The following is a 25,280-nucleotide window of genomic DNA, read 5'->3' as shown; positions in this document are numbered from 1 at the left end:
CGGGCTCGGTCGAGAAACGTGCCTTCATTTCGTTCAATTGGAATGTGATTAGTTCATCTGTTGAATTAGTGCGTAGGACCCTCAAAAATTGAGAAATAGGGAGACTATCTTAAAGTTGAACTGGGTGTTGGCTTGTTGCTTGTAGCAGGGTGTTTCCGTTGTTTTTCTAAACACTGTAAAGCCCATTGAGTTCCCATACTTGAATATAGATTTGTCCAGGAACGTGACCGTTTGTTGATCGATGGTGTGAATTAATCGGATAGGCTCCGGCACTATATTGAGACCCCAAATCATCTCCACATATTACCTTTGCGCATTGTCATTTTTTTCTTTTTGTACTTGTGTTCATTGTATCCAATTGTGATAAAGCTGCATGGTAAATATGGCCAAATTCTCTGATATAAGAGAGAAAAGGCAACAACAGAGAATTAACATATTTTCAGACAAGACCATTAATGAGAGAGTAATTGAACAACCATCCACAGCAGACAAAGATGTGTATGATGAACTAGAGCATTTATTGTTGAAAGAAATGCGAGTGTGGTGGGATATTGAAACGTTAGAAAATTATATTAAATGTGCACGGGTCCCTAGGGGATTACGTTTAATTAAGGAGCCGATATTCGGACAAAATAATGATAAATTCCTTAAAGAATGGTATCGAATTTTAGACAACAGTTCCTTAGAGCTTATGAAATTGATTGTATTCGAAAAAAAGAATAACCAAACAGAAATTGAAACTAATATCACAGCTTTAGAGACACGGATAGAACAGAAAAATCCCACGGAGGTACTAGAGTTTAGAAATTATATTAGCGATAAGATTGTTATAGCAGAAAAAGATGTGACACAGACAAAAATAAATAAGTTTAAGAGAGATAAAGAGGACTACAACCTCAATCAAACTAGATCTTGGCATAAGAAATGCAGAGAATATAGAGATAACAAAACCACCCAACCATATAGACAAAAAAATGCCCATAACAGAAAACCCCGATCATGGGAAGAAAGAAGGACCGACTCGGTCTATGAAAAAACACCAAACAAATGGGTTAAAGTAAGTAGAGAAAAAGCGTGAAGGAGAAATCCCATAGAAGAGGTGAAGCCACCTCCCACCTTTAATAGATTTCAGCCCTTACAACATGTAACTGAGCCCAACCAAAAATTTTTAGACCAGCGCCAGGGTCCAGTGTTCAAACAATCGGAACATCCAACGCCACAAAGGTGGGGCAAAAGAAACAGGGACAAAGGGGCAAGAGAGGGGGAAAGGGTACCCACCTTCAAAAAGAGAACATTGAATTAACTAATGTAGTACCAAAAGGTATTTTCAACCTCTCCAGTATTGATCTCACTCCATCCCAATTAAAACTATTGCAGAATGGATTATCCTTTGCTCCGTCAACAGCAGTCAATAAGTTTGAGTTATATATTGATTTAAACTTATATATAAGAAAACTAACACTCAAGCGGCATTTTATTAAAAACGCTAAAGAGCATCCAGGACAAGAGTGGATAGATCGTCCTGTAATAAATCAGACAGGACTTAGAAATCAAAGCACATTCTACCCGGTAGAATCCCGTGGCCCCAATATAGATTTATTCTTCCAGTTGGTGAAACGGGACTTAGAGAAAATTTCAAATCAACTAAGCATAAATGAATATAATATAACAGCTGTTGAAAATGTGGCTCTGAAAGAATTGTTAAATAATAAAGATCTTGTGCTGAAACAAGCAGACAAGGGGGGAGGACTGGTTTTGATGGACAGAGAGAAATATATAGGGAAAATTAATAATTTACTTTCGGATACAGTTTCATATAAAATGTTGACTAAAGATCCCACCCCAGAGTTCCTGTCACAATTGAAGGAACTCCTTATTATTGGTCTTAACAACAAGAGCATTTGCAAGGATGAATATGACTATATGTATAACGAACAGCCAAGGGTGGCAACGATTTATCATTTGCCGAAGGTCCATAAAAGCCAGTCCTCCCCACCAGGTCGCCCGATTGTATCGGGGATTGGTTCCCTGTCATCTAGGGTATCCGAATGGGTTGATTTTTATTTAAATAAGTATGTTCCTGAATTACAGTTATATGTCAAGGACTTCACTACAGTTCTCCAAATTATGGAACAACTGAAATGGGAAAAAAATGCATGTTGGAGGACCATAGACATAAACTCACTGTACACATCAATACCCCATGTTAAAGGTGTAGAGTGTATATATAACGTTTTGTCACGTGATGTGACTCTCTCAGAGGAAAAAAGGTGTTTTATTGTGAAATGTCTAAAGTATGTGCTGGAATCAAATTACTTTACTTTTTTGGGTGAATATTTTCACCAGCAGTGCGGAACTGCGATGGGTACGGTTTGCGCACCAGGGTACGCAAACCTGTACCTGGGTGAATGGGAAACAGAACATATTTATGGTAACAATCCCTTCTCTCAATATATCGTCACCTATAAAAGGTATATTGACGATTTGATCGTGGTATGGTCAGGATCTAAAGACCAGTTTGTGGATTTTATTCAATATTTACATGTCAACACATACAATCTGTCTTTCACTTACCAATTTGAGGCCAATACTGTAGACTTCCTAGATTTGAACCTTGAGGCAGTAGAAGCTCCTGATAATGGGGGATATACTATCGAAACTTCAACCCTCTTTAAGACAGTAGATTCAAATAATTATCTGGATTACAAGAGTTGTCACCACAAAAAGTGGAAAGACAACCTCCCCTACTCCCAGCTGCTGCGTTTAAGACGCAATTGCAGCAATCTTGAGCTCTTTGAGAAACAAGTAGACACATACTGCAGTCGATTCAGAGAATAGGGGTACCCCAAACCCCTAATCCAGACAGCCATTGACCGGTGCAGAAGTCTAGAAAGGAAGGACTTACTGACATATAGGGACAAGAAGGCGAATACAATGAAATCTAAAACCTTCTGTCCATTTGTCACTAAATTTAACAGCAGAAGTAATGACATCAGACGCATTGTCACAAAACATTGGTCAATAATCAAGATGGACACCTACCTTCAAGAAATAGTCGGTCCTCGCCCCGAAATAATATTTAAGAGAGCAAATACGTTAGAAACAAGACTTGCGCCAAGCCTGTTACGTATAGATCCTGCACCAGCCAAATTATACCAGATGCCCTCCCTACAAGGGTTTTATAAATGCGGTAAATGTAAGATGTGCTCACATGGAATGAAAAATCTAAAAAAAATTTGAGGGTAAAAATAAACAAAATTTTTCACTAAAAGGGGCAATGAATTGCCTTACCACATATGTGGTCTACCTACTCGTTTGTCCATGCGGAAAACGGTACGTGGGCCAAACCAAAAGGATGCTTAAAATTCGCATCCTGGAGCATTACCGTAATATTAAAAATGGTCTTTTATCCCACAGTGTACCCCGGCATTTTAAGACCTGCCAAGCTGGTAGTCCAGATGGTATGCAATTTATGGGACTGGAGCATGTAGTTCTGGATATATGAGCTGGCAATAGAGATACCCTGCTCCTTAAAAGAGAATCATACTGGATATACGTGCTAGACACGTTGTACCCCATAGGTACAATGAATGAAGGGATGGAGATTACTCCCTTCCTAAAATAGAATGCCAGAATCCTGTTTTTAAGAACATATTCCTGCGATTTTTTCTGCTATTTCTATTCGTACTTTTACTGCTATAGTTATTTATATTATGTAACATAACCGGCATATATTGCTGTCACTTCTTAGACAGGTGCGCATGAATGTGTTCCACGCACCTTGGTTACGCTGATATATTTCAGATAGAGTTTTTTATGCTAATTTTAGGTACTAAAAACTATTTATCTTTTAAAACAATTTTATGACATATGTATGTATTTGTATGTAATTCTTTTATATTGTACTTTTATATTGTAATTTTATACTATGGTATCATTGTGTCACAATTGCGTATATTGTTAGGAGATTCTATCCTAAAAACACAGAATTTTATAAGTCAGAGAATCTGACAGGCAATCAGTGCACAAACTCGCCACATGTGTGCTGAAACCATGCCACTTTATGTTTTTGAGTCAGAGAATCTGACAGGCAATTAGTGCACAAACTCGCCGCATGTGTGCAGATACTATATAAAGAGGACTTAGTCTGACGCTAGGCCAGCCCTCTGACGAAGTCCGGTGTGACGAAACGCGTAGGGGCGTGGCCTAGCGTCTCTGTGATCGTGTGCTTGAGAGCTGTAAGGAGTGTAACCTCTCCAACTGTTTGTCCTATGCTTTGCATACCAGCGGCAGGTAATAGCCGCAGTTTGCGGTACGTGACCCTACCTGATTGTTCTTAATCTTTCTTGTCCAAATAAAAAAGTGGTAACACACTATCAGAGCGCCCACTCTTCTTTTGTTTGTAGATAAACTGACCCGTTTGGATTCGGGATATATAAGTGGAGCAGCCGGCTTAAGATATAAGCACAGTGTCGACCATTAAGGAACTAATATCCATAGGTGTGAGGAACAAAGACGCCCGACCTGTGTGGAACTTTGAGAATTATCCCGTGGGACTGGTATCGTTTACCACACAAACATTATACATATTACCTTTGCGCTTTGTCATTTTTTTCTTTTTATATATATATATATATATATATATATATATGCTGGCTGGACTCCAAGGAGTACACAAGGAACACACATAGACCTGAAACCACCACCTGAGTCTGTTTACTTGCTTACAACTGGACTACCAAGTTGACAGCATTTCTGAGGTGAAATAAACTCTTTTTACCCATAATATAGGAGAACTTCTACCTCAAAAAGAGGCTATTTTTTTTGTGAAGGCCTTATTTCCCACTAAGTAATCTAAGGTCACTGAACATCACCATTGGTGACTGAACGTCATCTGCCTTGAGAATGGAGTTTCAAGACTTGCAAGCAACATCTGTTATTACCCCAGTGGGGGAAACTTTGTGCTTCTCGGACGATGAAGCAGTAAATATTTTGTTTGCAGAGGAACCAGCAAGTAATCCAGAGAGCGAGGAGTTGTACCACACCTTGCTCAAATTACAAAAACGTGAGATTGATTATTTACTTCACGGACAGTCCCTATCCGATTATTGGAGGCAACGCCTCATTCCCCTCGGGGTTTGGGGTCCGCAATGTCCCCACCATAGGCAGATCAAGTCCAGAGTTCTGCAGGCGTTGGATTGCCATTCTAAACAAATGCAGCCTGGATTTGATGCTGCATGGGGTGGAGGAGACAAAACTTTTTTTAAGTATATAAGTGAAAGGAGAAAATCAAATGGAGGAATAATAAGACTGCGGACAGACACTAAGAATTTGGTGAAGGGAGACAAGGCAATTGCAGATCATCTAAATAATTACTTTTGCTCCATATTCACTATAGAAGGAGAAGGAAAGGGACCACAGTTCAGTTGCAAGGACAGTCATAAAAATAAGGTAGATGGAAGTACATTTACTAGGGAGAAAGCCCTAACAGAACTTTCAAGACTGAAAGTGGATAAATCAATGGGGCCAGACGGAGTGCATCCAAGGATACTAAAAGAACTAAAAGATGTGTTGGTAGCGCCATTAACAGATTTATTTAACCAGTCACTAGATACAGGTGCAGTTCCAGAGGACTGGAGAAAAGCAAATGTAATTCCACTGCACAAAAGCGGAAGCAAAGAAGAAGCAAGTAACTACAGAATAGTGAGCCTTACATCAGTAGTAGGGAAATTAATGGAAACACTATTAAAAGAAAGAATAGTGGAATATCTTAAATTAAACAACTTACAGGATCCAAAACAGCATGATTTTACTGCAGGGAGATCATGCCAAACAAGTCTCATTGACTTTTTTGACTCCGTGACCAAAATTCGAGATTAAGGGGGGGCTGTAGATGTGGCATATCTAGACTTTAGTAAGGCATTTGACACTGTCCCACATCGCAGGCTGCTAAATAAACTTGAAAGTGTGGGATTGGATTATAAAACAATTAAATGGATAAGAACCTGGTTGCAGGATAGGAAACAGACAGTTGTAGTAAATGGAGTGCATTCTATGGAGGGACATGTTACCAGTGGAGTACCCCAGGGATCTGTACTTGGACCAGTGCTCTTTAATATTTTTGCATTGCAAATGGTATTGAAGGGAAAGTATGCCTTTTTGCAGATGACACAAAGGCCCTTATTCTGGTTGGTGCGGATATTCCCGCATTCTTACGGAGCGGTCCGCACGCTACGGTGTTTTGCCGCATGCGGCCATCGTCCGTAGAAACGCCCACGGGTCCTCCGCATTCGGACGGACTCACTCTTTAAGAACAGGGCGTGTTTACGGACGACATACAAACCATGCGTGTGCGGGAGAAACACTCCGATTCTGCACGGTATTACAGAGTATTACAGAGTATGCTCGGAAATACCGCATCCGACCGGGAGCCAAGCGGTGCTACCGCCCGTAAGCGGAGTATTTACGCCAAACAACCCACTATTATATATCTTCTGCAATACATCCCATGACCCACTTATTCAATTACCTATCCTCATAAAAAACTGCTTATTTGGAATTGGAATCAATTAGATGCCAATATATCCTTACAAGCATGCCTAACACATGCATTGCACACATTAACCCTTACAGCAATTGAAGTGCAATGGTTTCAATTAAGGCACTGACAAGCGGCCTATTAGTGAGTAATGAGTAAAGGAGTAGATTCTATTGGGTTCAGGTGTTAATGCTTGTAGTCATTAGGCGTACGTTCGCCTACCGCATGAACGAGTGGTGTCCGCAAAGCAATAGTACACTTGTGGACACCGCACATTTCTTCCCTTTTTGATCGCGTGCATTCGGAGTGCTATCCGAATGTACGCCCCCCAACATAAGTGTACTCCCCCGTGTCCGCCCATGTTTCCGCCCCGTTTTGCCCACTTTGAAACTACGCCCATGTGACATTCCGCATGACGCCCATAATACGCCCATATTTCCCGAATGATTGCGGGGAACAGTTTTGTACGGGATTTGGCCGAACTGGTACGGAGTCAAGGCGTGGCACATGCGCGTTGCGTTCGCCACGCATGCGCAGACGCCGTAAATACGCGATCCGAAAGTATGCGGTAAAGTCCGCGTCAATCAGAATAAGGGCCAATGATATGCAACAGAGTAGACACACCAGGAGGGGTAAATCAAATGACTGATGATCTAAGTAAACTTGAGAATTGGTCAAGAGCATGGCAACTACAGTTTAATGCTAAAAAAAATTGCAAAAAAATGCAAAATGATGCACTTGGGACTCAAAAACCCAAAAGGCTCAATATAGTATCAAGGGTACTACAATGGAAACTACTGAGGAGTCACTATTTCAAGTGACTTAAAGGCAGGAAAGCAATGTAGCAAAGCAATGAGGAAGGCTAGTCAGATGCTTGGTTGCATAGGGAGAGGAATAAGTAGCAGAAAAAAAGACGTAATAATGCCACTTTATAGGTCATTGGTACGGCCTCATCTAGAATACTGTGTCCAATTCTGGAGACCATATCTTCAGAAGGATATAAATACATTGGAGAGTGTACAAAGAAGGGCAACTAAAATGGTGCATGGCCTACATCACAAAACTTACCTGGATAGACTAAAAGATCTTAAAATGTATAGTTTGGAGCAGAGAAGGGAAAAGGGGGACATGATAGAAACAGTGGCGTAACTATAGCACAGCAGCCCCCGCCACCGCGGGGGGGGGGGGGGGGGGCGCTGTGCATGTGGGGGCACTGGGGGCTGCGGTGCTATAGGTACACACACCCCCCCCCCAATCCCCCGCAGACTTACCTATCTCGCTGGTCCCGGTGGCTTCTGCTGAGGACCACCACAAAATGGCCGCCCCCATATAGCACACTGTTCTCTGAAACTGTCTGCTGTATGGGGGCGGCCATTTTGTGGTGGTCCTCAGCAGAAGAACGGAGCCGCCGGGACCAGCGCGATAGGTAAGGCTGCGGGAGATTGGGGGGGGGGGGGGTTTTGCATGGGCGGGGGGGGGGTTTCTTGGCAGGGGGGCGCCCAAAACTTAGCTACGCCACTGGATAGAAATCTTCAAATATATCAAGGGTTTTAACATAGTACAGGAGGGAAATTTTCTTCAAAGGAAAAGAAGTAATAAAACACGAGGACATGCACTGAAACTGGAGGGAGGAAGGTAGGTTCAGGGGAAATGTTAGAAAGAATTACTTCACAGAAAGGGTAGTGGATAAGTGGAATAGCCTCCCATCAGAGGTGGTAGAGGCTAAGACAGTAGAACAATTTAAACATGCTTGGGATAGGCATATGAATATCCTTACAAAGAAATAAGGATTAAAAAGGGTTGAGATTACCTGAAGGGTAAAAAAAGGGGCAGACTAGATGGGCCAAATGGTTCTTATCTGCCGTCAAATTCTATGTTTCTATGATCTAATTGCAGTGATCAACATTAGGGGCTCCAACCCACTATTGCTCTCCATATTTTCCCCCTATCCCCCACACATTATTGTTTTGTCCTGACGACGGGGGAGACCCCGAAACGTAGACTACCAGGCAATAAAAATTGTCCTACGTTCACCAGCACCTCTAGTCCCTGAGTGCCCTTCTTGCACTGACTCTCTCTCTCTCTCTCTCTCTCTCTCTCTATATATAATAAACAGAAGCCAGCACATCCAATTCCTTTTTGCAGAAATAAAGTCTTTATATTAAATAGAGCAAAAAAAATCCATACAGGCAGAAAGAGACTCCATGGGACAAGTGAAATAAATCCAAGTGAAAGACAAATACTTATGGTCACAGAGGTAACACGCCATGGAGGTCCTTGGGTGGATTACTCATGCCCGACGTCTGTTTCGGTGGAGTCTCAACATCATCAGGAGCATGAGTAAACCATTCTCCAGACTGGATATATATGGTACAAGCAATCAATGTAAAATAACAACATCTGCTCACCTGAATCAATGTGATGGGACCATGTTAGTGTGCACCGTACAACTGCTATATTGAACACCTGAGTGCGCCGTGATGACAGCACGCAGGACACAGCCAGCGCTGGTCACTGCATGCGTCTGTCTGGCATCAGACTCACTGACTGCTGGCGTCATCACACTTGTCAAGACGCTGGGTAGGGAAACCCCCAGCCAGCACCAGTCACTATGGAAACAGCCAAAAGCATGTGTACACTAGAGCGCAATCAGTACCTGACACAGCGGGGACCGAATCAGAAGCCACCAAGTCAGCAACCGCAGTGAACTGCCAATCTGAGCTGCCGATCAAGGACTATACACAATGGATCTGGCCCTGAGATCCAATACCAATGTGGTCCGACTGGCCAGCTCCAATATCTTTTATATATATATATATATATATATATATATATATATATATATATATATATATATATATATCACACTATTAGTTCCCACCAACTATGTTACAGGTCTAATACACATAAAGATACTACTTCAAATGACAGATACATATTCCTTTTGTAGGAGTAAAACTCCTTAACTATAGAAAAATAAGAAACAAATCAACAAATCTTAAACTTGAGAAGATAAATTCATAAAAATCAGTGAAATGAATGTTCCTCGTTCAGTCCATTGGGAGAAATGCAATTTAACCGATGGATCCAGTAACATTCCGCGATCACCACCTCTCCTCAAAGGGGGGATGTGATCCACAGGGAGAAATCGGAAGTCCTTCATGGTATGCTTGAGATAAAAAAAATTCTTGGCCACAGGGTGGGGGGGTGGGGGGGTTTATTGGCATCAATTGAAACAAGGGCTTTCTTTAAAGATGATCGGTGCATGGCAATCCTCTCTTTCAATGTCCTTATGGTCCTGCCTATATACACCAATTTACATGTGCAGATGATGGCATACACGACATAACATTTTTACTTCTTTTGTAGCAAAACATGGGGATGTTTTGACAGTATTGTCCCATAATGATTGTCAAATATGCCAGTGACTTAGTATTACCTCACGTATCCTTTTGGAGGCTATGGAGTAGGTGCTAACAAATGTCATTCTGTCATTGCCACCCTGTCTGACTGTAGGTATTAAAGCCTGAGCTTGAGGTAAATCCATACAGCGTTGGATGGCATCCTGAATTTCATGTTGTGGATAACCCCTTTCAATGAATTTATTACCCATTTCTGTTAAGGCAGTGGTCAGTTCATCATCATTAGAAGTAATACGCCTCACTCTCAATAATTGTGACAACGTCAGCCCATGTTTGAGAGGGGTGGGATGAAAACTGTTCGCTGCCAACAACCTATTTTTATCTGTGGGCTATTTATGATCACTATGACCCGGAAGCATAGGCGTGCGACCACTGGTCTGGGAGGAAGATGTCCCCACTCCCCAGTAAGCACAAGGTTGCAGCAGCAGCCGCTCAGAAAGGGGAAAGTTTCGTGATTCGCGGGTATTAAGGGGCGGGGCTTAATGCAGCAAAATGCCCGCCCCCATCAGTTACCTTGGCTGGATCAGGACAGGTAGTGTGCTCGCCCCCCTGCCCCCTCTCCTGAGTCTTTTCCTAACACTTTTCCTCTCTCTCTAACACTCTGCTCCCCTCCCTATGACACTCTGCTCTCTCTTTCTGACACTGCTCCCCCTCTCTCACTGACACTGCTCCCCCTATCTCTCTGACACTGCTCCCCCTCTCTCTCTTTGACACTGCTCCACCACTCTCTCTGACACTGCTCCCCCTCTCTCTCTCTGACACTGCTCCCCCTCTCTCTCTGACACTGCTCCCCCTCTCTCTCTTTGACACTGCTCCACCACTCTCTCTGACACTGCTCCCCCTCTCTCTCTCTGACACTGCTCCCCCACTCTCTCTGACACTGCTCTCCCTCTCTCAGACACTGCCCCCTCCTCTCTATGGCACTCTGCCCCCCCCCCTCCCCATGGCACTCTGACGCCCCCCCCCCCCCTCCATGGGGCCTTATTCTGGTTGGAGCGTCCGGGCCGTACGCGTACGTCCCGGGGTTTTTCACGATCTGCGCATGTGCAGATACGCTAATGCGCTGGCGCGAACACTCCACAACGCTTACGGCCGGGGTCTCAACGTGCGAAAAAACCTGTACGCGAGTGTACGGGTAATGGGGCGGCATAGGGGCGTGTTGATGGGAGCGGCCGAAATAATGAGGGAAAATGGGCGTAAATATGGGCGTACACGGGGGTGTGCACCAAAAATGAGCGGTGCTACTACCGCACGATCGACTAAGGCACCGTTCATTTCGGACACCAAACAGGCGGCCGCCAACCGCCAGCTCAAACCACCCCTACAGATACCGCATGCCAGCGTGCGCCTGAGTTGGCTAATTAACGCTGATTACTACTCAAACACATACACCTGAATGTAATAAGCAATGCTGCAGTCTATTAACTCCAAACCATGATTTCACTGCCTGCAAGCCACACATACAGCACGCAAACACATTGGAAGCTTATGTTTCTATACTTCTCCACATTTAAAGGTTTGTTTAATTTAAGGTAAGAATCTTTTTATACGCTAAGGTAGGTATTTGCTAAACAGTTAGACACATTCACTACGTGCTTTCATAGACTTTACGCAGTAGCACACTCAATCTACACAAGTCGACATGTGTCAACGTGTTCACTCTAATACTAACATAGGTTTTGTATTTAGGATACAATAACATAAACCACATCTAACACCTACAAAGGATGTTTCAGCAATGTTTGAAGCCCATGACCACTATTTTCCACACAATCTTTGTATAGTACCCAAAATAATGACCTGTACCACTATCTCATCTGCTATCATTTGGATTTGACTACACTCTGGATGTAAGATGCCACCAATCACATTATTGCACTCTCATCTCTCTAACAAAGGATTCCTACATCTGCTTATGACACTGTAAAATCATATATATTTAAAAAGTTATGCATGTTTGTTCACAAGCTAATTGATCATGTTTGGCCCATTCACACATCTTTTTTTAGGGAGGACACATATGCATTCCTACACAAATGTACCTTTTCACCCTTGTTTGTCTGCCTCACCCACTCCATGAGGAAAGCATTGTTCTGGACCTGCTTTTACCTACTACTGTAGGAGCTACCTCACCTGCACACAAACTGCTTTCTCACCTATTAAGTTGCTCTGCACATGTGCTGACACAAACTAATTAGCAGGGAAAAGTTGGATAGGAACATGGGAATGGCCATGGAGAGGGTTACACATGGGAAACCTCGACCACACTTCCACAAATGTTCAAAAATACCCTGGTCAGTAAGTACACATAAATCTAGTATTTGTTTCACACAAGAAATGACACATACCACAATTTAGATTTAATTTGTAAAATAAATTTATTTGCTGTTCAGCATCACAGCTTGACACTTTAATGTGAGAAATCAAATAAACAAATAAAATAGACACACAAATAATAAAACAGCCAGAACAAGAGGTTGCATATCTCCAAACATGTGTTACCCTGCAAATGCAATGGTGAAAGAAATGGGGACACCAGAATACGTACTGCAACAACCAGGGTGAATACTAAGCAAGATACACACCACCAAAAAAAAAAATCCTGCATTTGTAGAGGTCAAAATACGAACTTTCATGCCCATGGCACGCAAATGGATCGATGGGCAACTCAGGAAGCGGATGTCCAGTGCAATTTAAACCTTTGGCCTCCAACCACAGAGGAAGTGAACCAGGTCTCATTTGGGCCCTTTTTTGCCCCTTTTAGATGGGGCCTTGGGGACAGGGGCCTTTGGCTCAGCTGGCTTTCGGCGTCTTCCCCTAGTCGACACAGGAGGGTCAGCCGAGGTGGAAGGTTGGGGAGCAGCTTGGGGTGGGGCAGCAGGTGGGGGATTGTCCCTTAGGGACCTGGCGGTGGACAGCTGCTCCGCAATAAGTTCATTCTGGCGGCTGAGGTGTTGGCCAATGCTTAGCATGCCAGCCGCCAGAGTTTCATTAATGCGGTTCAAGGCCTCAACCTGCAGCTTGTTTGTGGCCTTCCACTCCGCCAGAAAATCCGCCACCTGCTGCTGACGGATCGCAGCATCCACCCCTTGCTGCTCGATCCTGTCCAGTATCACCAGCATGCTCTGATCCCATGTCTCCTGTGGCTGGGGCTGGGGGCGACGTCTTGGTGGAGGCTGGACCACTTGCTCCACCTGTGGCTCTGCAGAGGAAGATGCTGCCGGTACATCCTGGCTTTCTGCTTCTGCTAGGATAAGAATTGAAAACAATGTCACCATCACATACGCAATAAAAAATATCTTTCTAAATACAATGCATTACTGTGACTTACCATCAAAAGCAGCATCAAAGACCTCCGCCGGGAGCTCACTGTCCATATTGGAGATCCCCCTGATCTCCCCCACATCGATCACGTCACAGGAGTCCAGCTCCAGGGGGGTATACTCCAAATGGTCAGGCATAGGACCTCTCCCGGTGGACATGCTGTGGTTGTACCGGTCAGTCATCTTCCTCTTCAGTGCACTTTTGAAGTCAGTCCACCTACAAGTTTAAAAATACAAATATCACCATGAGATATGTGCACCACTGTGCTACGTGTAGGGTTAACACCTAGTCCCTTTAATTCCGGACACATGTTACTTACACAGGTTCTGTGGCAGTTTAAAATTAGGTGAAGTGGAGTCTTGAAGTCAGCCAGCCACAGAACCTGTGTAATTAATATGTGTCCGGAATTAAAGGGACTAGGTGGTACCCCTAGCTACGTGACATTTCCTAGTGTGGGTGATCTTATGTTTTTTTGCCATATGTGTCCCACACACACATTCATGTCTCAATTAGGAGGCATTTCAGTGTCTCATCTCATTCATTAGGCCACTAAATGCACATACATACATCACTATGCAGAAATGACATCATCCATGGCCAAATTAGGCACCTCCACCTGGTGTGAAACTACACATTCCACCATAGCTTGACAATGTGGTTATTATGGAGTAATTTAACTATGGAATGGCATACTGGGATGTGTAGTTTCTCACCAGCTACATGTGCACAGTTTGCTCATTCTTGTTTCAGTAGCATCATATGGAACATGTTACAACAACTCTTTCAAAAACACACTTTCTCTTGTCCCATCACATACTTCACATGAGCAGAACTGTGCCCATAACCTCACATCACACCAATGGTGCATGTTTCATATATCAATGTGGGTTATTAGACATGGTTGTGTTCACATGTGACATTGAAGTGTAGCACTATCTACAAACACACCTTTCTATTAGTCTCAAAACATACATGTAACATATGTACACACATATGACATTATCAGGGGGACAAAGACCAGGGCAATTTTTCAGCAGTCTCCAGCAGGAACTGAGGCCCTTATTCTAGTTCACTCTTTCTGCCCAAATATTTCTTTGATGGACAAAACCATGTGCACTGCAGGTGAGGCAGGTGTAAAACCCCACCCAAATCTGATTATCTCTGGACAAGTAACACCTGCCTCACCTGCAGTGCACATGGTTTTGTCCATCTAAGAAATATTTGGCCAGAAAGAGTGAACTAGAATAAGGGCCTCAGTTACTGCTGGAGACTGCTGAAAAATTGCCCTGACAAACACACTAACCTTTTCTTCACCGCGTCCCAAGTTCTGACCACTGGTGACACCTGGTTCACTTCCTCTGTGATCTTGTCCCAAAGGTTTCTCCTTGCACTGGCACCCGGCTTCCTGGTTGCCAATTCAATCCATTCGCGTGCCCTGGGCACTAGAATTCGCATTTCGGCCTCTACAAATGCAGGGTTTCTCTTTCTGGTGGTGGTATCCTGCTCAGTCCTCACCCTAGATGTTGCAGCCTGTTTTCTGGTGGCCCCAGTTCTCTCACCATGCACCTGCTGGGTCACACCTGTTTGGAGAGATGCAACCTCTTGTTCTGGCTGGTTGCTTGGCCCTTGTGGAGCTGGTGGAGGTTCACCAGGGCCTGTTACTGAGGAGCCCGCTTGATCTTGCAGGCTACTCCTCTCTTGGGCCCTCCTTCTCCGCTCCTGTTCCCTCTTGTTCAGTGCATCAAGCAGGGATTGTGCTGTAGCTCTCTGCAGAGCGTCCTCAGCTGCGGAATCGTCTGAGTCAGACATGTTTGCAGCAATTGTGGGCTGCATCTGACTGAATATTTATATGTTAATCTCCCGCCACGAACAAGGGGGCGTATATTTTTTCCCGCAAGGTAGATGCAAATTTACGCCGATATTTCCCGCCGATAATTGCCGCTTAAATTACGCAGGTCTCAATGCACCTGATCAATCACCCGTATATGCATATACACAGGTTGTGGAGCATTGTGGGCTACATCGTGAAATGTGTGCACCTGTCATTCCAATGATGAGTGTTGTCAGCTGGTATCTGTTGGAGTTCGTGTATGCCTTGTGAGTCACATTTCAAAACATCACGTTACAATGCTTTCCTTACATATGTAATGTGTATGAAATTGTCATACAGCAACATGTCGCATTGTGGCCCTTTAAGCAGCGTAGTTATAAGTAGAGGGTTGCGTGTATTATTTTCCGCACACTGTAAATACAGTACTCCTCTCCATGGATATCGGTGTATTGTGCCCCCTTTAAGCAGCGTAGTTATAAGTAGAGGGTTGCGTGTATTATTTTCCGCACACTGTAAATACAGTACTTCTCTCTTCATTGAATGCATGCTGTTGGTTGTGGTGTGTGTATATCGGAACGGTCCGCGTAAGTTTCTATTCGCATCCAGTTTGTTAATGTAAGAAGGTTTAATAAAGTTAATACCAAACAAACAATTTTTTACACCAATCAGCAAGCACCAAAAGTGATATATGTACCTGCAATTAATAACTGCGCCATTGCCACCATGACTTCAACCAGGGCTAGGGCGTTTTCTACCCAGGAGCTATTGGCCTTGGTTGAGGTCATGGACCGCCGCCTGGGGCCCAGGGGCCCTTATGTGGCAAATAGGGAAAAGCGGCGGGCATACAATGCTGCCCGCCGGCTAATTTTCGCCAGGACCGGCGTGGATAGGAGCCTGGCTCAACTGGAGCGGCGCTGGTCGGACCTGCGCCGGCGGCAGCCAGTGTTGTTCTGCACACTTCGCCGCCATATTGCCCGATGTAAGTTTTTATTTACTAGTATGCCTGCGTTATTTTGCAAATGTTTTCTGTACTTTTTATAAATGTGTCCCTGAGTATGTGGGTGTATATGGGGTGTATATGGGGTGTATAGGGGGTGTATAGGGGGTGTATAGGGGGTGTATATGGGGTGTATAGGGGGGGTATAGGGGGTGTATAGGGGGGGTATATGGGGTGTATAGGGGGTGTATAGGGGGGGTATATGGGTGTATATGGGTGTATATGGGGTGTATATGGGGTGTATATGGGGTGTATAGGGGGTGTATAGGGGGTGTATAGGGGGTGTATAGGGGGTGTATATGGGGTGTATAGGGGGGGTATATGGGGTGTATAGGGGGTGTATATGGGGTGTATATGGGGTGTATATGGGGTGTATAGGGGGTGTATAGGGGGTGTATAGGGGGTGTATAGGGGGTGTATAGGGGGTGTATAGGGGGTGTATATGGGGGGTATATGGGTGTATATGGGTGTATAGGGGGGGGTTTAAGTAGTTGATCAGTTTTTGGGTGTAGGATATCAAATAGTTTGCATGATAAATGTCTGAAATTTCACAGCAATGATAATTTTGAAGGTTATGAGCATGACTAATGTGAATTTTTCTTTCCCCCTTTTTTATGAAACCCAATCTTCGATTTCTATGCCATCAACATGAACATTTCAGCACGGGCAAGGGCACGCATTGAAGCCCGGGAGCAGGCAGCCCGGGAGCAGCCGGAAGAGGAGGAGGAGGAAGAGGAGGAGGAGGAAGAGGAGGAGGAGGAGGAGGAGGAGAAGAAAGAGGAGGAGGAAGAGGAGGAGGAGGAAGAGGAGGAGGAGGAGGAAGAGGAGGAGGAGGAAGAAGAGGAGGAGGAAGAAGAGGAGGAGGAAGAAGAGGAGACACTGGGTGCAGTTTGGACCCACACAATTTCCCCATCCCCTTCCCCCTCCACAACCCCCCCCCCCTCCACAACCCCCACCCCCCCCCTCCCCACCCCATTTCCAACCCCCCTACACCTCTCCACCACCCACCCCCAAACCTCTCCACTCCCCACTCACACCCACTACCTCGGTCCAAACTCCAGGACCATCCCCCTTGCTCGTGACCCCCCCAACCACTGCACAGCCAACCAGCGGCGACCAGGATGGCTCAAGTAGCCGTAAGTAAATAATGTGTCTAATGTTGACCTACACATTTCTACACATAAACAATCACAACAACCACATATGTGTATCCAACATCAACATTAGTTGCAACATATCACTGCAGGCCGACCATGAGGTGTGTCCTGTCCTTCTCCAGGAACAAGGCTCCCCTTGGTGGTTTTTTTGAGTGTGGCCATGCCTCACCCCTTGAATAATTGACATAACAGTACATCCAATGAGATATCCGACATTAGTGGTGTGGTAGTTATGTGGCTCCAGGTGTTGGGTAACTCCAGTTCCCAGCATGATGTGCAACACAGGGCCGGATTATAATGGAGGCGCAAGGGGTCAGTGCCCCTGGGCCCCCCTCTAGCTAGGGGCCCCCTGTGGTTGTCATGTATTTTTTAAAAAGAAAATGTTTAAGTTATGTTTTTTTTTTTTTAGCTAAATGTTTTGTGCATGGGTGGGGTAGTGCTGCAGCTTCACCTATCTGCCAATGTGACAATGATTTATGGTGCTGAGCATCGGGAGCCAAGGCACACTGATTGCACAAGTGTGCAGTGCATTTCTGGGAGTTGACTAAGTCCCATGACACTTTGCACCAGAGGACAGAGGCTGAGAAGTTTGTGCTGAGCTCTGATTGGTGGAGCTCATTACATGCTTCTCAGGTCCATGGAGAACAGCAGCAGCAGCTTAGTCATAGGAGGGTTTTTAATCAGAGGCAGCACTAGGACTGTGAGGTCTCCTCCAGAGTAAGGGGCAGAGGGACAAACACAGGCTTTTCATGTGGTGTGTGTATATATATATATATATATATATATATATATATATATATATATATATATATATATATATATATATATATATATATATATCCCCTGCAGGTAACCATTGACCAAGTTTATTCTGCCTTTACTCTATGTTTTGACAGTATAATATTCGCCCATGCAGTGTGCGGCCAGTAATGACAAGTGCAAGGGGGCCCCCCGCTCTAAAGTACCCCGGGCCCCCCAAAGGCTTAATCTGCCACTGGTGCAACTTAAATGTAGAGATTGTTTTGGTAATAGTGTGTGAGGCCATGCGGATGCATGCTTTACAAACATAGCTGTAGGCCTATAATTTGTACAGCAATGTCCTAAATTTAAAATACTAAGGAGTGCTTAAGCCACAACAATGTCATAACCCTTAAATAGCACAGGCTAATTGTGAGGTTAGAGGACAGTCCCCCAAAACCAAAGTACCAATTGGGATACAGCATACATTCATTGATGAAGGAGTAATTGAATTAATGTTATTTACTATGTACAGTATGTGTGTGTTAACATATTTTTTTTTAGTACTGTGTTTACAGCAGACCCATCTTCAATGTAGTTTCTAAATGTATGTGGCCTTCACACATAACTCTGAACTTTTTATTATGTACAAATACAACAAACATTTGTGTATGTTATATATTAATTTTTTGTTTTATCCCTTCATTACAGACACTGAACAGCAGCAGGAGGAGGTGGCAGCCCTAATGCGGGAGATCATGATGACCCTCCTGTACCTCCAGCTCCTTTTTGGCCTTCTGGAGGCCCGCCTTTAATTTTTTATTTATCCCCCCCCCTTTTTATTTTTGTATAAAATAAAAGTTTGATTACAGTTCGAAATTGCCTGTGTTTTTAATAATAAATATGTTAGAGGGCGTGTAAGGGTAGGTACATACAGATGTGTACTGTAAGTTATACTTGTAATTTGAGGTGAGGGGTAATGATTGATGTGTGAATGTGTGTGTTTTTGAGTAAAATAACACATAGTGAAAATGCATGAATGTTTAATGTTGTTCGATTAAAACATCACACATAACATCAGGGTAGGTATACATGTTACACATTTTGGACAAAGTAATTACGGACATAATTTAGTACATATACAGAAACACCAACATAACTTGATTTAAAAGTAACAGCAATATGGGGACACATAGATAGTGATTAAAATGCCACATTAGAACATAACAAATATACATGTAATGTGGGTTCAAATGTAGTTTTATTAGGTCTTTATTAAGGTAGACAATTGAGTTAATAGAAAACAATAATTGAATAACAAATAGATTAATTAATCAATTGTCAGATTAGTAGTTGAGAGGCAAGATTTGCAGGTCCATATATGTGAAGGGTATGCCAGCGTGCACGGACGTAAGCTCACTCTCACGAGCGGTGACATAAGCTGAGTTTTCCATTGAAAACAATAGGGACCCGTCCGTGCAAACTGGCGTACGCTCAGATCTCCGCAAGAAGTCGGTGGGGAGACGGAGGAAAGACGGCCGTAAGCGGCGCCGTACGCTCAGTTGTACGCCTGTTGTCGGAGTGCAAGGGCTGAGCCGTCCGCGTACGTTGCCGTACGCTCATTTGTACGCCACTCCCCTTCTACGGTATTTCTGGCCGTACGTAAGCGGCTGATTTGTGGGTGGACTTAACCCTAACGGCCGCGTACGGCTAGCGTGCGGTAATGGCGAACGTACGCACGTTTGGCCGCTCCGACCAGAATAATGCCCATGACACTATGCCCCCTCTCTCTCTGACACTGCAGCCCTCTCCATGGCACTCTGCCCTCTCTCCCTGACACCGCTCCCCCTCTCTCTATGACACTGCCCCAATCTCCATGGCACTATGCCCCCTTTTCCCTGACACTGCTCTAACTCTCTCTCTGACACTGCCCCCCTCTCCATGGCACTCTGTCCCCATCCGCTGTGTGTCCAGCGCATGCACAGAAGCTACTGAAGGTTACTGAATGAAAGCCCTGGCATCAAGCATGAAGCGCCGTGTTTAATGAGCATCACGGTGTGAGGCGCAACATATAATCGGCATTATGGTGGGTAACGTAATGTGTAATGGGCATTACGGTGTGTGGTGTGATGGGCATCATGGTGTGAGGCGTAATGTCTAATGGGCATCACGGTGTGAGGCGTAATGTGTAATGGACATCACGGTGTGAGGCGTAATGGGTATCACAGTCTGAGGCATAACTTGTAATGGGCATCACAGTGTGAGGTGCAACATGCAACATATAATGGGCATCACAGTGTGAGGCGCAACATATAATTCGCATTATGGTCTGTTACGTAATGTGTAATGGGCATTACGGTGTGTGGTGTAATGGGCATCATGGTGTGAGATGTAATGTGTAATGGGCATTTTGGTGTGCGGCATAATATGTAATGGGCATTATGGTGTGTGGCATAACCTATAATAGGCATTATGGCATGTGGTAAACTATGTAATGGGTGTGTGACTTGTAATAAGCATTACGGTGTAAATTTTTGGTGCGCACTGTCCCTATTGTCCATATTTTACTAAAATTGTCAAGCCCTGGTATAATGTGTAATGGTCGTAATGCCATACGGTGTTTGGAATTATGTGGAATGGGCATTACTGTGTGTGGCATGTGTGATGGGTATTATGGTGTGTGGAATTAAGTGTAATGGGAAATATGTTGGGTGGCATAATGTGAAATGGGCATTACTGTGTGTGGCATTATGTGTGATGGACATTACTGTGCGTGGCATTATGTGTAATGGCCATTACTGTGTGTGGTGGCCATTACTGTGCAATGGGCATTACAGTGCGTGGCATTATGTGTAATGGGCTTTACTGTGCATGGCATTATGTGTAATGGGCATTACAGTGTGTGGCATTATGTGTACATTTTTGGGGGAATGATTGTCTGTGAAGTGCTTATACATAAATAAGTCACCTATTTAGTTTGCATTGATGCCCAGTAGGCGGCGATGGACATGCCCGGTAGGTGGCGATTGACACACCCAGTAGACTGTGATGGACATGCCCAGTAGACGGTGATGGACACGCCCCTTCAATGGTGCACCCCTTAAGAAATGGGCTGCGGAGCAGGGGCGGATTGGGAATTAAAACCAGCCCGGGAAATATCTTGAGGCAGCCCCAGGGGGGGGGGGGGGAGACGTTGCGCGCCGCAGGCGCGCCCGATTTTTAGGGGCGTGGCCTAGCAATATGGGGGTGTGGCCTAGTTCAATGAGACCACGCCCCATTTTTGACGCTGTGGGGCATGGCTAGTGGCTCTGAGCTGCTGGCTATGTCCCCGGCAAGGACAGAGAGAGTGACAGCAGACAGAGAGTGACAGCGAGGACACAGAGAGAGCCACATATGTATATTGAGCATCACTGTGTGTGGCAAATATATACTGGGCATCACGGTCGGTGGCCTATGTATAATGAGTCCATTATACATAGGTCACACACCGTGATGCCCATTATACATATGCCATACACCGTGATGCCCATTATACAAAATTGAAATGTCAGCCGAGAGGGGAGCATGAGTGCGTTCTGCGCTGCGCTCTCCTCCTGTCCCTGTCTCTCAGCTCATCATCAGTAGTTCAGCTGCTAGCAGCCAGTGGTGGGTAAACGGTGCTGCCAGATGGTGTGCCCACAGTGCAAATGCACTGTGGGCAAGGCACAACTGGCACACAGATAGTTAAGTCCCTGTGTGGGACACAGATCAGGCTGCTTCTGCCTCCACCCATACACATTATTATGTTTTTCACTAGTGTTTAATGACAGGGGGCATGTGTTGGTGTTGGTGCACTGCCCTCCCACTAAAACAACAACTGACTGCCAAGATAATGATCTTTCTTTTACTTACCATGTTCTTGGTCTTCTTTCTTCTCCTTCTGTCTTTCTCTTTTCTTCTCCTTCTGTCTTTCTTCTCTTTTCTTCTCCTTCTGTCTTCTAGGGCTCCTCACTGAATGATGCAAAATGTTAAGAGGTGGGAGGGGGTCTCTTTTCAAGTGTAAAGGCCCCCCTCCACTAGTGCACTTTGGAATGTTTAATCCAATGCAGAGCAATCAAATTAAATCAAATAAAAATGTAAAATGGAGGTAGAATCTACCTTCATTTTACATTCCCTCTCCCCCAGGACCCAGATAGCAGCATATTCTACCAGGTACCAGCATCTTCTACATTCATACATACTACACCCACTGCCGCTCTCATTCATACATACTCCACACACTGCCGCCCTCATTCATACATTCTACACACACTGCCACAATCATTTATACATACTCCACACACTGCCGCCCTCATTCATACATACCACACACACACACACACACACACACACTGCCGCCGTCATTTATACAAACTACACACACTGACGCCGTCATTCATACATACATACATACATACTACACACTGCCACCCTCATTCATACATCCTACACACACTGTCGTCCTCATTCATACATACTGTACATACATACTACATCCACTGCCGCTCTCATTCATACATACTACACACACTGCCGCTCTAAATCATACATACAACACACACTGACGCTCTCATTCATACATCCTACACACACTGACGCTCTCATTTATACATACTACACACACTGCCTCCCTCATTCATACATTCTACAAACACTATCACCCTCATTCATACATACTACACACACACTGCCGCCGTCATTTATACAAACTACACACTGACGCCGTCATACATACATACTACACACTGCCGCCCTCATTCATACATTCTACACACACTATCACCCTCATTCATACATACTACACACACACACACACACACACTGCCGCCATCATTTATACAAACTACACACACTGACGCCATCATACATACATACATACATACTACACACTGCCACCCTCATTCATACATACTACACACACTGCCGCCCTCATTCATACATACTACACACACTGACGCTCTCATTCATACTCCACACACTGCCGCCATCATTTATACATACTCCACACACTGCGGCCCTCATTCATACATACTACACACACTGTCGCCCTCATTCATACTACACACACACACTGCCACCATCATTTATACAAACTACACACACTGTCGCCGTCATACATACATACATACATACTACACACTGCCACCCTCATTCATACATCCTACACACACTGTCGCCCTCATTCATAAATACTACACACACTGCCGCTCTCATTCATACATACTACACACACTGCCGCTCTCATTCATACATACTACACCCACTGCCGCTCTCATTCATACATACTACACACACTGCCGCCCTCATTCATACATACTACACACACTGTCTCCCTCATTCATACTACACACACACACTGCCGCCGTCATTTATACAAACTACACACACTGACGCCGTCATACATACATACATACTACACACTGCCACCCTCATTCATACATCCTACACACACTGTCGTCTCATTCATACATAAATACATACATACTATACACACATGTAGGAAGTGGTGCTTCCTCCTGCACCCACAGGAGACGGCGTGCACGAGAGGCAGATTCCTGGCATGGTCAGGAAGCTCCGGGTCCGCCGCTGTATCCGGGTCCGACCTTGGCTGTCTTCCGGAGACCCAGCAGCAGCAGTGCTGCAATAAGCCCCACGCCTCTTCCTACCGCAATAACTTCCCTGTACTGTACATCATTACACACACACTTTTGTACACAGACATACTGTACATACATACATACATACATGGCATACTCACAAAAACATCACACATACTACACACTACAGACACAGACAGTGCATATATACACACTTCAAACACACACACACACACACACTAGCATAAAAAACATGATGCAACATATACATCCAAGCATACATAGCATACAGTACATACAATCATCAACACACATAGCATATACACACATTACTTACATATATCATATACATACATACAGCATATACACATGGCATGCATAGACACAGCATATACACACTGACACACACAAAGCATAACATAGCACACATATACAGCATGTACACAGACACACACATGCACACATCATGTACACACTGACACATATAGCATACAGACACACACACTCCCCTCTCAATATCAGGAGAGCAAATGCCATAATAACAAAGGCATTTAACACTCACGTTCCCTGCTTCAGGTTCTAAAGAGACTTCCTGCATCCCCCGGCCTCATGGAGTACAGCCTGAGAGGAGCTGAGCTGCACGCTGTCTCCGCAGCTAGCTCCCCCTGCTGTCAGCCAGCAGCACAGCAGTAAAAAAAAACTCACTAGGAGGAGGAGGAAGCCGAAGCTGTCAGCTCTGTTTATCGGGCTGAAAGCACCGCGGGAGGTGCTGCGTGCGGCCGCACATGTGCACCAGCCCTCCCGCGGCCATTTTTAGTTTGGTCACAGCTGAGGCCATCTTTGATTAGAGTATTTTGCTGCGGCCGCGGCCGGTAACCGCGGAGATGGCGGTTCGGCGGGCCGCAGCCCAGCCAGGGAGGGTGGGCGGCCGCAACAACTGTAAAATGTGCCGGCCCACCGGGAAACGGCCCGGTTTCCCGGTGGGCCAATCCGCTCCTGCTGCGGAGTCATCTGAGTCCCCGCCGCAGATGGGAACTAGTAGCGCTACTAGTTCCCATCTTCCGACGGCCCCCCACCGATGACTTCCCATTCGCCGAACGGACCCAAAAGCACACTGCATGATACCCGCTGCCCGGACCTCTGTGAGCTGACAAGTACCAGGGGAGGGGGCGGAGTGGGCATACAAGTACCAGGGGAGGGGGGGAGCGGGCATACAAGCTGGCAAGTACTAGGGGAGGGGCGGTATATTACTGGATTACCGTTTTTGTACCTTTCACAACTGGTTCCATGTGAAAGGTACAAAAACGGTAATTAACCAGTAATATACCATGGTACTTGTGTATTATCACAGCGCCCACGATGTTCATCATACTGCATCTCATCGCATCGCATGCAATATAGCGGCATGCGATGTGATGCAATTTTTAATTGTACAAGCACCCTGATGGCTGCTTACAATGTGAAATGCACCCCCATTGTCAACGCCACCCCCACTATCAACGCCAACCCGAAGCGTGGCGAGTGCAGCAGTACGCATCCTCCCACCTTTTCATAACCCCACTATCCACGTCGGCGAGGAATTGATTTTAAATAGTGTGGCGAGCGAAGCGAGCCACCGAGCCCGAAGCGTGGCGAGCGCAACGAGCCCCGCGAGGGGA

General features: G+C 45.0%; 1 long non-coding RNA gene across 2 annotated transcripts in view; it reads right to left on the bottom strand.

The window, feature by feature from the left end:
• Positions 1-24,316, bottom strand: part of LOC146057668 (uncharacterized) — a 70,040-nt gene extending 45,724 nt beyond the window's left edge. For both annotated transcript variants that reach the window (XR_014469762.1, XR_014469761.1), the window contains exons 1-2: positions 24,185-24,316; positions 21,899-21,997 (exon numbers count right to left, since the gene is read on the bottom strand). This is a non-coding gene — a long non-coding RNA (uncharacterized LOC146057668). The remainder of the gene's footprint in view (positions 1-21,898; positions 21,998-24,184) is intronic.
• Positions 24,317-25,280: the final 964 nt, after the last annotated feature.

The sequence above is a fragment of the Crinia signifera genome, chromosome 2, assembly GCF_055691185.1.
Source record: "Crinia signifera chromosome 2, ASM5569118v1, whole genome shotgun sequence".
NCBI classification, from domain to species: domain Eukaryota; kingdom Metazoa; phylum Chordata; class Amphibia; order Anura; family Myobatrachidae; genus Crinia; species Crinia signifera.
This window is presented reverse-complemented; position numbering and strand designations above follow the sequence as displayed.